Below are 12,827 nucleotides of genomic sequence, written 5' to 3'. Positions count from 1 at the left end.
GGGAGAGACAACCTGTTCATCCCAGTCATGGAGGAATAGGAGTCTCTATCTGAGGCCAGGCTGCAAGGAGAGGGGAACACATACAGCTATAGAGATGGCAGGTAAGCGAAACTCATAACACACTTACCTGCCACAGACACACTGACTGGAACCCGTGCACTAGTGCTGCTGTCCACACCAACATTAGAGGACACAGCACACACCACAAACCACACAGGAACCCAGGACACTCATAGCTGCAATAAATGTGAAACAGGGAAATGTCTAGCAAACATGACACCAAACACTACCAGACATGTAACACCAAAAATAGACATACCAACACCCTGATCAAAACCCACTCCATACACAAAGGGACAGGAAGGGAAGGAGACACTGTGATAACATTGATGACCACAAGGATGGCACTCACTGGACAGATGGAACAGAGAACCACCAGCATACACCAAGGCTGGAGGAACACTGGGCTTCAAGCATCCAGCAGAGACTAAATAGCCCAAGCAGCCACACCCCACACACACATAAACCCAGTATTCACAAAACACTAGGAAGGGAGTTAACCCTTCTAACACCAGACAAGGGAAGGCTACAACTTAAAGGGGAAGTGCACACACAAGCATACTAAACCACATGTTTGTTAGTAGAGTTGATCACGAATATTCAAACTTTTAATTTTTATCGCGAATATAGGTACTTCGAAAATTTGCGAATATTTCGAATATAGTTATATATATTCGAAATGTCGAATATTCAAATTTTTTTTTATTTTTTTTAGATTTTTTTTATTTTTTTTTATCAGTACACATGATCCCTCACTGCTTCTAGCTTGTGGGCCAATAAGAAGGCTGCAATATACTTGACTTTAGGAGTAGTAGTGTTTGCGAATTTTGCTCTATATTCTTTTTTTTTTTGAATATTTGCTATATTGCTATATATTCTTGTTTTAGAATATTACGAATATTCGAAAAAACTAAGTTATAGCAATATAGAGAATATTCAAAAAAAAAATCGAATATAGAGCAATTTAGCTAATATAGTGCTATAATCTTCTTTGTCTAATAGTTGTAAGTTGAAAAATTCTCAATAAAAAATTTGAATCCGAAAATTCGAATTCCAAAAATTCGCATATTACACAATCATTACCTTTCCGATTTTTCGAGTAAAAAAATATTGCGAATTTTCGAATTTGCGAATATTCGACGAATATTCTACAAAATATTCGCGAAATATCACGAATTCGAATATGACCCCTGCCGCTCATCACTAGTCTTTAGGTATCCTGAGTATGAGTCGTCCTACCATCGGGGTCCGCTCATACAGTGAGGAGTCAGGGAGAGGATTAGGGATGCGGTAGGAGGTGACCTGCTCCCTTATTACTCCTTTTGGCCAGGCTAATCCCCTTTACCCTTTGACACCGCACGGTGGGGGGTTTCCCCCACTCCCCGTCGTGACAGGGAGGCTACCAAGAGGCCTACAGCAACATTAATGGAGCTGCAGGAATATCTGGCAAGTACTGGCTGTGTGGTACATGTGACAACAATCTCCCGTATTCTTCATATGTCTGGGCTATGGATAGAGTGGCAAGACAAAAGCCTTTTCTTACGAAGAAAAACATCCAAGCCAGGCTACATTTTGCAAAAACACATCTGAAGTCTCCCAAAAGCATGTGGGAAAAGGTGTTATGGTCTGATGTAACCAAGGTTGAACTTTTTGGCCATAATTCCAAAAGATATGTTTGGCGCAAAAACAACACTGCACATCACCAGAAGAACACCATACCCCTCTTGAATTCCTTTATTGTACTCACCATCACCACCTCCTCAGGCAGAGAGTTCCATAGTATCACTGCTCTTACCGTAAAGAATCCTCTTCTATGTTTGTGTACAAACCTTCTTTCCTCCAGACGCAGAGGATGTCCCCTCATCACAGTCACAGTCCTGGGGATAAATAGATGATGGGATAGATCTCTGTACTGACCCCTGATATATTTATACATAGTAATTAGATCTCCCCTCAGTCTTCTTTTTTTTTAAAGTGAATAACCCTAATTTTGATAATCTTTCAGGGTACTGTAGTTGCCCCATTCCAGTTATTACTTTAGTTGCCCTCCTCTGGACCCTCTCCAGCTCTGCTATGTCTGCCTTGTTTACAGGAGCCCAGAACTGTACACAGTACTCCATGTGTGGTCTGACTAGCGATTTGTAAAGTGGTAGGACTATGTTCTTATCACGGGCATCTATGCCCCTTTTGATGCAACCCATTATCTTATTGGCCTTGGCAGCAGCTGCCTGACACTGTTTTTTGCAGCTTAGTTTGCTGTTTATTAAAATTCCTAGATCCTTTTCCATGTCAGTGTTACCGAGTGTTCTACCATTTAATATGTACGGGTGACTTGCATTATTCCTTCCCATGTGCATAACCTTACATTTGTCAGTGTTAAACCTCACCTGCCACTTATCTGTCCAAGCATCCAATCTATCCAGACCCCTCTGTAGTAGTATACTGTCCTCTTCAGTGTAAATTACTTTACACAGTTTAGTGTCACCTGCGAAAATTGATACTTTACTATGCAAGCCTTCTACAAGATCATTAATAAATATATTGAAGAGAATAGGGCCCAATACTGACCCCTGAGGTACCCCACTAGTGACAATGACCCAATCTGAGTGTGTACTGTTAATAACCACCCTCTGTTTTCTATCATTGAGCCAGTTACTTACCCACATACAGACGTTTTCTCCCAGTCCGAGCATTCTCATTTTATATACTAACCTTTTGTGTGGTACAGTGTCAAATGCTTTGGAGAAGTCCAGATATACGACATCCATTGATTCGCCGCTGTCAAGTCTAGAACTTACCTCCTCATAGAAACTGATTAAATTAGTTTGGCATGACAAATCCCTCATGAAGCCATGCTGATATGGCGTTATTCGCTTATTTCCGTTGGGATGCTTTAAGATAGCATCTCTTAGAAAACCTTCAAACAGTTTACCCACAACAGATGTTAACTTACCGGCCTATAGTTTCCAGGCTCTGTTTTTGGACCCTTTTTGAATATTGGCATCACATTTGCCATGCGCCAATCCTGTGGGACATTCCCTGTCAGTATAGAGTCTGCAAATATCAGAAATAAGGGTCTGGCTATGACATTACTTAATTCCCTTAGGATACCAGGATGTATGCCATCCGGTCCTGGCGATTTGTCTATTTTAATCTTTTTAAGTGGCTGTTGTACTTCTTCCTGGGTCACACAGGACACTTTTAATGGGGAATTTATTTTTACATTCTGCATGTCATCTGAAATAAATATTTAACAGCTTTGCTTTTTCCTCGTCGCTCTCTGCGACTCCCCCCTCATTACTCTATAAAGGGCCGACACCTTCAGATTGATACTTTTTAACATTTATGGTGGTGGCAGCATCATGCTTTGGGGCTGTTTTTCTTCAGCTGGAACTGGGGCCTTAGTTAAGCTAGAGGGAATTATGAACAGTTCCAAATACCAGTCAATACTGGCAGAAAACCTTCAGGCTTCTGCTAGAAAGCTGAACATGAAGAGGAACTTCATCTTTCAGCATGACAACGACCCAAAGCATATATCCAAATCAACAAAGGAATGGCTTCACCAGATGATTTTGGAATGGCCCAGCCAGAGTGAATCCGATTGAAAATCTGTGGGGTGATCTGAAGAGGGCTGTGCACAGGAGATGCCCTCGCAATGACGGATTTGGAGTGTTTTTGCAAAGAAGAGTCGGCAAATCTTGCCAAGTCAAAATATGCCATGCTGATAGACTCATACCCCAAAAGACTGAGTGCTGAAATAAAATCAAAAGGTGCTTCAACAAAGTATTAGTTTAAGGGTGTGCACACTTATTCAACCATATTATTTTATTTTTATATTTTTTCTTCCCTCTACCTAAAAGTTTTCAGTTTGTTTTTTAATTGAGTCGTACAGTTTATAGGTCAGATTAAAAGTGGAAAAAGTTATGAAATTATCTTTGTCCATTTTTTTTACATCACAGAAACCTGACATTTTAACAAGGGTGTGTAGAATTTTTATAGGCAAAAACAAAGTCTTTGACTTAAACAGTGCTGTGTTTATTCACACATAAAAATGACAGTTTGTCGTCTTGGTGTTCATTCACACCGTGGCAAGTCCACAGAACAAAAAGCATTTACCTTGTTAGCGATTTTGGCAGTAGCAGTCCCCAACAGGCTTTAGGGCCTGCTTCCCAGCAATGCGGCTCTCAGTCCTTTAGTACGGCACACATCATGCAGATCCCAAACCACAGAGACTCCACAGATATTCACTGTGAAATAGAGGATAATCCACACCCAGCTGAGACTGATGGCTGGGTTTTATATCCCTAACCAAAACCCAGCCTGGAACGTGGGGAACAGCCACCCACCTTGCACTTTGGCTGCTCCCAGTAAGAGGCGGTCCGGATCGGCTTTACAGTCACACTAAATAACCAATAGTGTCAGTCAGCACTAGCTGCTGCTGACACTTAAAAATACTGGCTCTTACCTCACCGAGGCCAGGAACCTCGGTGACACATATCTTCCGTCAATGATGGCCCCTTGTGCTTTCCTACAATATATATTGTGATAATGTAAACTGTGCTGGAAGGGGTGTATGTCCCACTCAGGTACCTCAGATGGGTGAGACAACTAAAATCCAGAGAGTGACAGTAGTCTCAGCAAAGCACTGTTTTGTTTATTAATTCTGGGCTGGATTTTAATTGGATTGGCGGGTTGGTTTGGCAGTGAGATCTGCCAATCCACACCCTTCCAGCACGGGTATTCCCTTCTACCTGAGGTGATTGCAGGTGAGGCCTGCTGTAATCAGGCTGGCATAAAGCGCCTCCCAGTATGTCAGTCTGGGGAGTGTTTTGTGAAGCAGAGTCCTGGTGAGGCTCTGTGTGAGTGGTCTCAGCCAGGTGGCGATAGCCTGAACTTTGGGGGATGCGGTGATGCCTGTGAAACAAGGATCATGAGGCCAGAGTCGGGAGGACTACTGGGCCACAATCCCTCAAAAGGTATTGAAGTGTCACAGCCTGGAGGTTGCTGGACTGTATGGCTGAGGAAATCCGTATTTGTGTTCCATGTGTGAACAGGGCTCTCTAGGTGAGTCAGGGATACGTTTATATGTTTAGTTAGAGCCTAGCCGGGCAAGGGTTTGTTATTTTGTGTGGATGTCACACGTGATAAGTTGAAGCTGCTACTTTGTAACCTGTGCTTTCCTGAAGTGTCTTAAAATAAAGCAAGAATTTGGACATTATAACCGTGTCTGCGAAGATATCTGTGAGTGTGATCCCCTGAAAAGAGATGACCCCTTACAATATATATATATATATATATATATATATATATACAGTACAGACCAAAAGTTTGGACACACCTTCTAATTCAAAGAGTTTTCTTTATTTTCATGACTATGAAAATTGTAGATTCACACTGAAGGCATCAAAACTATGAATTAACACATGTGGAATTATATACATAAAAAAAAGTATGAAACAACTGAAAATATGTCATATTCTAGGTTCTTCAAAGTAGCCACCTTTTGCTTTGATTACTGCTTTGCACACTCTTGGCATTCTCTTGATGAGCTTCAAGGGGTAGTCACCTGAAATGGTCTTCCAACAGTCTTGAAGGAGTTCCCAGAGATGCTTAGCACTTGTTGGCCCTTTTGCCTTCACTCTGCGGTTCAGATCACCCCAAACCATCTCGATTGGGTTCAGGTCCGGTGACTGTGGAGGCCAAGTCATCTGGCGCAGCACCCCATCACTCTCCTTCATGGTCAAATAACCCTTACACAGCCTGGAGGTGTGTTTGGGGTCATTGTCCTGTTGAAAAATAAATGATGGTACAACTAAACCCAAACCGGATGGAATAGCATGCCGCTGCAAGATGCTGTGGTAGCCATGCTGGTTCAGTATGCCTTCAATTTTGAATAAATCCCCAACAGTGTCACCAGCAAAGCACCCCCACACCATCACACCTCCTCTTCCATGCTTCACGGTGGGAACCAGGCATGTAGAGTCCATCCGTTCACCTTTTCTGCGTCGCACAAAGACACGGTGAAGGAACCAAAGATCTCAAATTTTGACTCATCAGACCAAAGCACAGATTTCCACTGGTCTAATGTCCATTCCTTGTGTTCTTTAGCCCAAACAAGTCTCTTCTGCTTGTTGCCTGTCCTTAGCAGTGGTTTCCTAGCAGATATTCTACCATGAAGACCTGATTCACACAGTCTCCTCTTAACAGTTGTTCTAGAGATGTGTCTGCTGCTAGAACTCTGTGTGGCATTGACCTGGTCTCTAATCTGAGCTGCTGTTAACCTGCGATTTCTGAGGCTGGTGACTCGGATGAACTTATCCTCTGCAGCAGAGGTGACTCTTGGTCTTCCTTTCCTGGGGCGGTCCGCATGTGAGCCAGTTTCTTTGTAGCGCTTGATGGTTTTTGTGACTGCACTTGGGGACACTTTCAAAGTTTCCCCAATTTTTCGGACTGACTGACCTTCATTTCTTAAAGTCATGATGGCCACCCGTTTTTCTTTACTTAGCTGCTTTTTTCTTGCCATAATACAAATTCTAACAGTCTATTCAGTAGGGCTATCAGCTGTGTATCCACCTGACTTCTCCACAACGCAACTGATGGTCTCAACCCCATTTATAAGGCAAGAAATCCCACTTATTAAACCTGACAGGGCACACCTGTGAAGTAAAAACCATTTCAGGTGACTACCTCTTGAAGCTCATCAAGATAATGCCAAGAGTGTGCAAATCAGTAATCAAAGCAAAAGGTGGCTACTTTGAAGAACCTAGAATATTTTCAGTTGTTTTACACTTGATTGTTATGTATATAATTTCACATGTGTTAATTCATAGTTGTGATGCCTTCAGTGTAAATCTACAATTTTCATAGTCATGAAAATAAAGAAAACTCTTTGAATGAGAGGGTGTGTCCAAACTTTTGGTCTGTACTATATATATATATATATATATATATATACACACAAGTGTATATATACATTGTTTGATCAGCTAGCTGATAGTAGCAAATATGAAGTGTACAAAATATTTCCCTTTACACTCCTATTTATCTTGATAATCATTTTGTGCTTCAAGCATATTAGTATTAAATTTGTATGAATAATAGCCATGCAGCTTACACACAGTGAAAAGAAGAAACGTTGTTTGATAAAGCACATTTTTGTATTTTTATTACAGAACATGGTATGGAATATGGTATATCTTATTAGATGATGATAAGCCCTTCCTTTAAAAGCAATTGTGTTGCGTGATATTGCTCCATTTTATTATTCATTGCTTCCAAATACCTCAAGTAAATAACAGCTTATCTCCTGGCAGGGCTTGCTTACATAATTCCAATGCTGTGAAGGAAGCTCAAAGAGAACCGATGAACAGAAATCTGCTACAAAAGCAATGCTGTGTAATCTCTATTAATTTTTGGCTGGAAGAACATCTCTACTAAGGATGAGCAAACTGATTCTAGATAAATTTCACAAAAAAAAATAATCCAAAGATTTGTTATTCGTTTTGGACAAATCGTGTAAAAATGGCATGCAGCACCATTTTACAGTTGCTTTTGGTGAGCAAAACTATGAGGATGGAAACCATGAGGATGGAAAAAGGACGGTTACATGACACTGGAAGAATGGAGGAAGCAGGGGCAGGGCTTGCCTAGCTTGGATCAGTCAATTAGGGGGGCAGCAGGCAGAGATGTGCCTGTGCAGAATTAGCGGAATATCATTCTACTTTGTCGCAATTTGGCAGGAAGCTGTGCTGTGGCTCCGCCTCTGCAAACATAACCCACTCATATACTAAGCTAGAGACAGTATAAGAAGATTATAGGCAGAGAGTAGGAGATTTTGGAATTTGCGGTACAATTAAGGTATGCAATCAGGGAGAGAGAGTTTGAACTAGTCACTATCAAGTGTATTTGCTGGCAGGCTACTGTCAGTTCAGCTTCTGGCATATAGTTCTACAGTATATTAGAGATTCCTGCAAAAGCAGGCAGTCTTTTTTTTTTTTTTTTTAAGTTTTTTTCTACACTTCCATGCAAATTACATTCTTGCAATCACTGAGGAATTGCCCTTTATTTTTTTCTAGAAAACAGTTTCTATTTACTGTTTGTAATTGGGCATCTCAGTGCATTATAACCGTGTTATTGAATGTGTTGTACATTGTAGCAAGATAAGAGGTGGATATAACAGCAAACACGTTTCACGTAACGCAAATTATAACTATGTTAGTAAAGGCACAACATCTACTTTAAAACACATTTGTGTCACGAGGGTGTCAAGAGCCACGTCTGACTCCGTTATACCCGGGGTCAGGAAGTCGCAGCGGGTGGTATAAAGATAGTGCTGGTTCTTAATGGTAGCTTTCTGGGTTTGCCTTGCAACCCTTTTTGGCTCACTCAGGGATCCGTAGCTTCTTCTCCTCAGCTGTTTCTTGTCCAGCACTCCCAACCTCCTTATATTCCCCTCTCCCACTTCTCTGGTTGCCAGATATAGAGCTTCCTGCCTGGACTTCTATACTGACCCACTGGAGCTGAGTAGCTGTGATCCCTGGTTGTTGTTCCAGAGCGTTACCCTCCGGATCCCTGTTGGGCTTTTGTTGTCTGCTGTTGTCACCCACCTGGGATTATATGTTTTGTCTGTATTGTCTGTCCTCTCCTTGGTGTTTTCCTTTAGTGTCAGTGGTGCGGACTAGTGATCCCACCGCCCTGTTCACTACGTAGGACTCATCTTAGGGAAAGCCAGGGTTTAGGCACGTGATCGGCGTACGGGTGAGGAACCTGTCTAGGGATGTCGGGGCAGTCAGGTGCCAGCCTCAAGGTGAGTCAGGGGTCACCACCTTTCCCTCTCCCTTGGACAGGGCCTTCCCATTTCCCTCCCTTTGCAGGACGCCGGTCATGACAATTTGCCATCACTGGCAAAATATTGCATTGTTGTCACGGGGTTCCGAAGGTACACTCGGTCCCCCATCGCCCGCAGACCTGTTGCTTAGCTTTGGGAATGAGGATCTGTGTTTGACCTCATTCCCAGGGCGGCTTTACTAGCTGGGTGGCTCCCTGCTCCTAAGTCTGCCTTGAGCGCCGAGCTGATCACTCGGTGCTCGACTGGTTGGTCTGTCGGTCATGTGACGCTGGCCACGTCACATGACCCTCACTCCCCACTATAAATACAGGCAGCCTGCTGGCTACAGGTTGCCTGTTAATTTCTAGGTTCCTGGCTATTTGTTGGACTGCTGAATACTTACCTGATCCTGTTCCTTGACCATCCTTTTGCCTGATCCTCCTGTACTGCGCATCCGTCCTGGTATTGTGACCTCGGCTCCCACCTGACTACTCCCTTAGGACTCCTCTTGTACTTCTCTGCTCTCCTGGTATTTGACCCCGGCTTCTCCTGACCATTCTTTGCTTAATCCTTTGTACTTTGTAGCTTTCCTGGTATTGACTCGGTCCGTTCACGTCCTGTTGTTTGTCTGTCTGTCATCCCTGCACTTATTCCAAGTTAGGGATTGCCGTCCAGTTGTCCCCTGTCATTAGGACTCGCGAGGCAAGTAGGCAGGGCCAGGGGTAAGGGTGGAGCGCAGTGGTCACTTCCCTCCCCCCCTGTGTGTGTGTGTGTACGCGACCGTTACAGATTAACAGGCCCAATAACCACTGTATTATGAATCCTCTGGTGACCCTGACTGACTATGTCTCTAATCTGACGCAGATGGTGCAGGAGTTAGGGGAAAAACTCAGCTCTTTTGAGTTAGGGCAAGGCTCTTCCACTCCTCAGGCCTCCAGTCCGCATTTTGAGCCCCAGATTAAGCTCCCAGAAACCTTTTCTGGAGACCGGAAGAAGTTTCTCTCTTTTAAGGAGAGTTGCAAACTTTACTTCCGTTTGCGCCCCGTGTCCTCTGGGCCCGAGAGTCAACGCGTGGGCATTATCATTTCCCGATTACAGGGTGATCCCCAGGACTGGGCGTTCTCTTTACCTGCTGGCGCCAGTTGTTTATATTCTGTGGAGGGGTTCTTTCAGGCCCTAGGTACCCTCTATTATGAACCAGACAGGGCTCTAGTAGCCGAGACGGCTCTAAAGGCACTGGTTCAGGGCAATTTACCAGCGGAGGATTAACGCACCCAATTCAGAAGGTGGTGTGTCCCCTCAGGATGGAACGAACCAGCCCTGAAGAGTCAGTTCAGGTCAGGTCTGTCTGATAAATTAAAGGATCTTCTGGTCAGTTATCAACTTCCAGAGACCTTAGAGGAGATGATGACCCTTGTTGTCCGACTTGACCGACGGGTTAGAGAGAGACGACAGGAACAACACTTCTCTTCCCAGATGGTGGTCCAGCCAGAGGCCTATCCCAGAGACAATGCTGAGGTCTCCACCGAGGAACCCATGCAGGTTGGCATGACCCGAGGGAATCTTCGCCGCAGACGTGGAGAATGCTTTTACTGTGGAGATTCTGTCCTAAGAAGGTCCTCTCTGTCAAGTCTCCTAAGGCAAAGCAACCTAAAGACCAGGTACACCCTGAATTTTCTAAATGTAAGCTTTCGGTACCCATTACGATTTCTCTGGGAGTAGATAAATGGCCGGGTAAGGCCTTTATTGATTCTGGCTCAGCGGCTAGCTTTATTGACTCTGAGTATGCTGTAAGATTGGGTATTCCTATGTTTGCCTTACCAACTCCTATCCATGTCATGGCTATTGATGCTACTCCTCTTATTGGTGGTACGGTGAGCTTATGTACCTCGGAGATTTCTCTAACCGTGGGTGTGTGCCACTCAGAGAGATGTTCGCTTCTAGTCCTGGAGAACCTACCTGCTGAGGTGGTACTAGGGTTGCCTTGGCTCCGACTACATAACCCCACTATAGATTGGTCCAATGGGGAGTTGGTGAGATGGGGGCCTAAGTGTGACTCGTGCCTGTCTGTGGTACAGGCTGGGGTCTCAGTAAAGTCTGATTCTTTACCCTCTGTTGTTACAGAATATTCTGATGTATTCTCATCACCAACCCCGGAGGTTCTACCCCCCCCATAGACCTTATGATTGTACCATAGAGCTAGTAGAGGGGGCCAAGTTTCCTAAAGGACGAATTTATAATCTTTCTATGCCCGAACGCAAGGCCATGGAAGATTATATTAAGGAGAGCCTTGGTAAAGGGCATATTAGACCTTCTGTCTCTCCTATGGGGGCGGGGTTTTCCTTTGTTAAGAAAAAAGATGGTGGTCTTAGGCCATGTATCGATTACCGGAGATTAAATAAAATCACTGTCCAGAATAGATACTCCCTCCCATTGATTCTGGATTTATTTAACCAGGTCCTGGGGCAACCTGGTTTTCCAAAATTGACCTGAAAGGGGCATACAATCTAATCCGAATCAAGGAGGGAGACAAATGGAAGACGGCGTTCAATACTCCGGTAGGACACTTTGAATATCAGGTGATGCCTTTTGGACTCAGCAATGCCCCAGCTGTGTTCCAAAACTTCATGAATGACATTCTTAGGGAGTTCTTAGGTAAATTTGTTATTGTCTATCTTGACGACATTTTGATATTCTCTCCTGACTTCGAATCCCATGTGTCTCATGTTAGACAAGTATTAGAGGTGTTGAGGGAGAATCAGCTATCCGCTAAACAAGAGAAATGTGTCTTTGGTGTGCAGGAGATTCTGTTTCTAGGGCATGTTCTGACTCCTCACGCCTTCAAGATGGATCCTGGTAAGGTACTAGCAATTAAGGAATGGGTAAGACCTTCTTCTTTAAAGGCCTTACAACGGTTCTTAGGTTTCGCCAATTACTATCGTAAATTTATTATGAATTTTTCCGTAATTGCTAAACTGTTGACCGACCTTACTAAGAAAGGGGCGGATTTGGAGAATTGGTCTACTGAGGCCATTTCTTCATTTGAAAAATTAAAAAAGGCATTCAGTAGCGCTCCCATTCTGATCCAGCCTGATTAGGGGGGACCTTTTATTGTGGAGGTGGATGCGTCCGAGGACGGCGCAGGAGCAGTCCTTTCACAAGGTCCTGCTAGCCTCACTAATCTGAGACCATGTGCCTTCTTCTCCAGGAAATTCTCTCCCACAGAGAAAAACTACGACATAGGGAATAGGGAGCTGCTGGCCATTAAATGGGCATTTGAGGAGTGGAGGCATTTTCTGGAGGGGGCAAGGCATTGTGTAACTGTTGTCACTGACCATAAAACCTTATGTTTCTCGAGTCTGCTAAGAGGTTGAATCCCCGTCAAGCCAGATGGGCTCTGTTTTTTACTCATTTTGATTTTTCCATCACGTTCAGGCCGGGAAGTAAAAATGTGAAGGCGGACGCATTATCTCGGAGCTTCCAGGCTTTTCAACCTACTGAGGTACCACCTGGATCCATCCTACCAGCAAAAATCTTCTTAGCAGCTCTTACCCAGGATATCTCGGCTCACATTAGGTCGGAACAACATATGGCACTGGTATCCACCCCAACAGATAAGTTGTTTGTTTCCGTACAATTTTGTCTCCAGCTGTTGGGTGAGTGTCACGATTCTGCCTTTTGTGGACATCCGGGTGTTGAGGGCACTAAGGATCTGGTTTCTAGATCTTATTGGTGGCCCACTCTAACTAGGGATGTCAAGTCCTATGTGTCAGCCTGTGAGGTTTGTGCCAGGTCCAAGACACCTAGGACTCGCCCTGCTGGTAACCTACGACCCCTACCCATTCCCAGTAGACCCTGGTCCCATATTTCAATGGACTTTATAACTGACCTACCGCCGGCGGAGGGTAAGACTGTAGTGTGGGTAGTGGTGGATAAGTTT

This window comes from Bufo bufo, chromosome 1, assembly GCF_905171765.1.
Source record: "Bufo bufo chromosome 1, aBufBuf1.1, whole genome shotgun sequence".
NCBI classification, from domain to species: Eukaryota; Metazoa; Chordata; class Amphibia; order Anura; family Bufonidae; genus Bufo; species Bufo bufo.
This window is presented reverse-complemented; position numbering follows the sequence as displayed.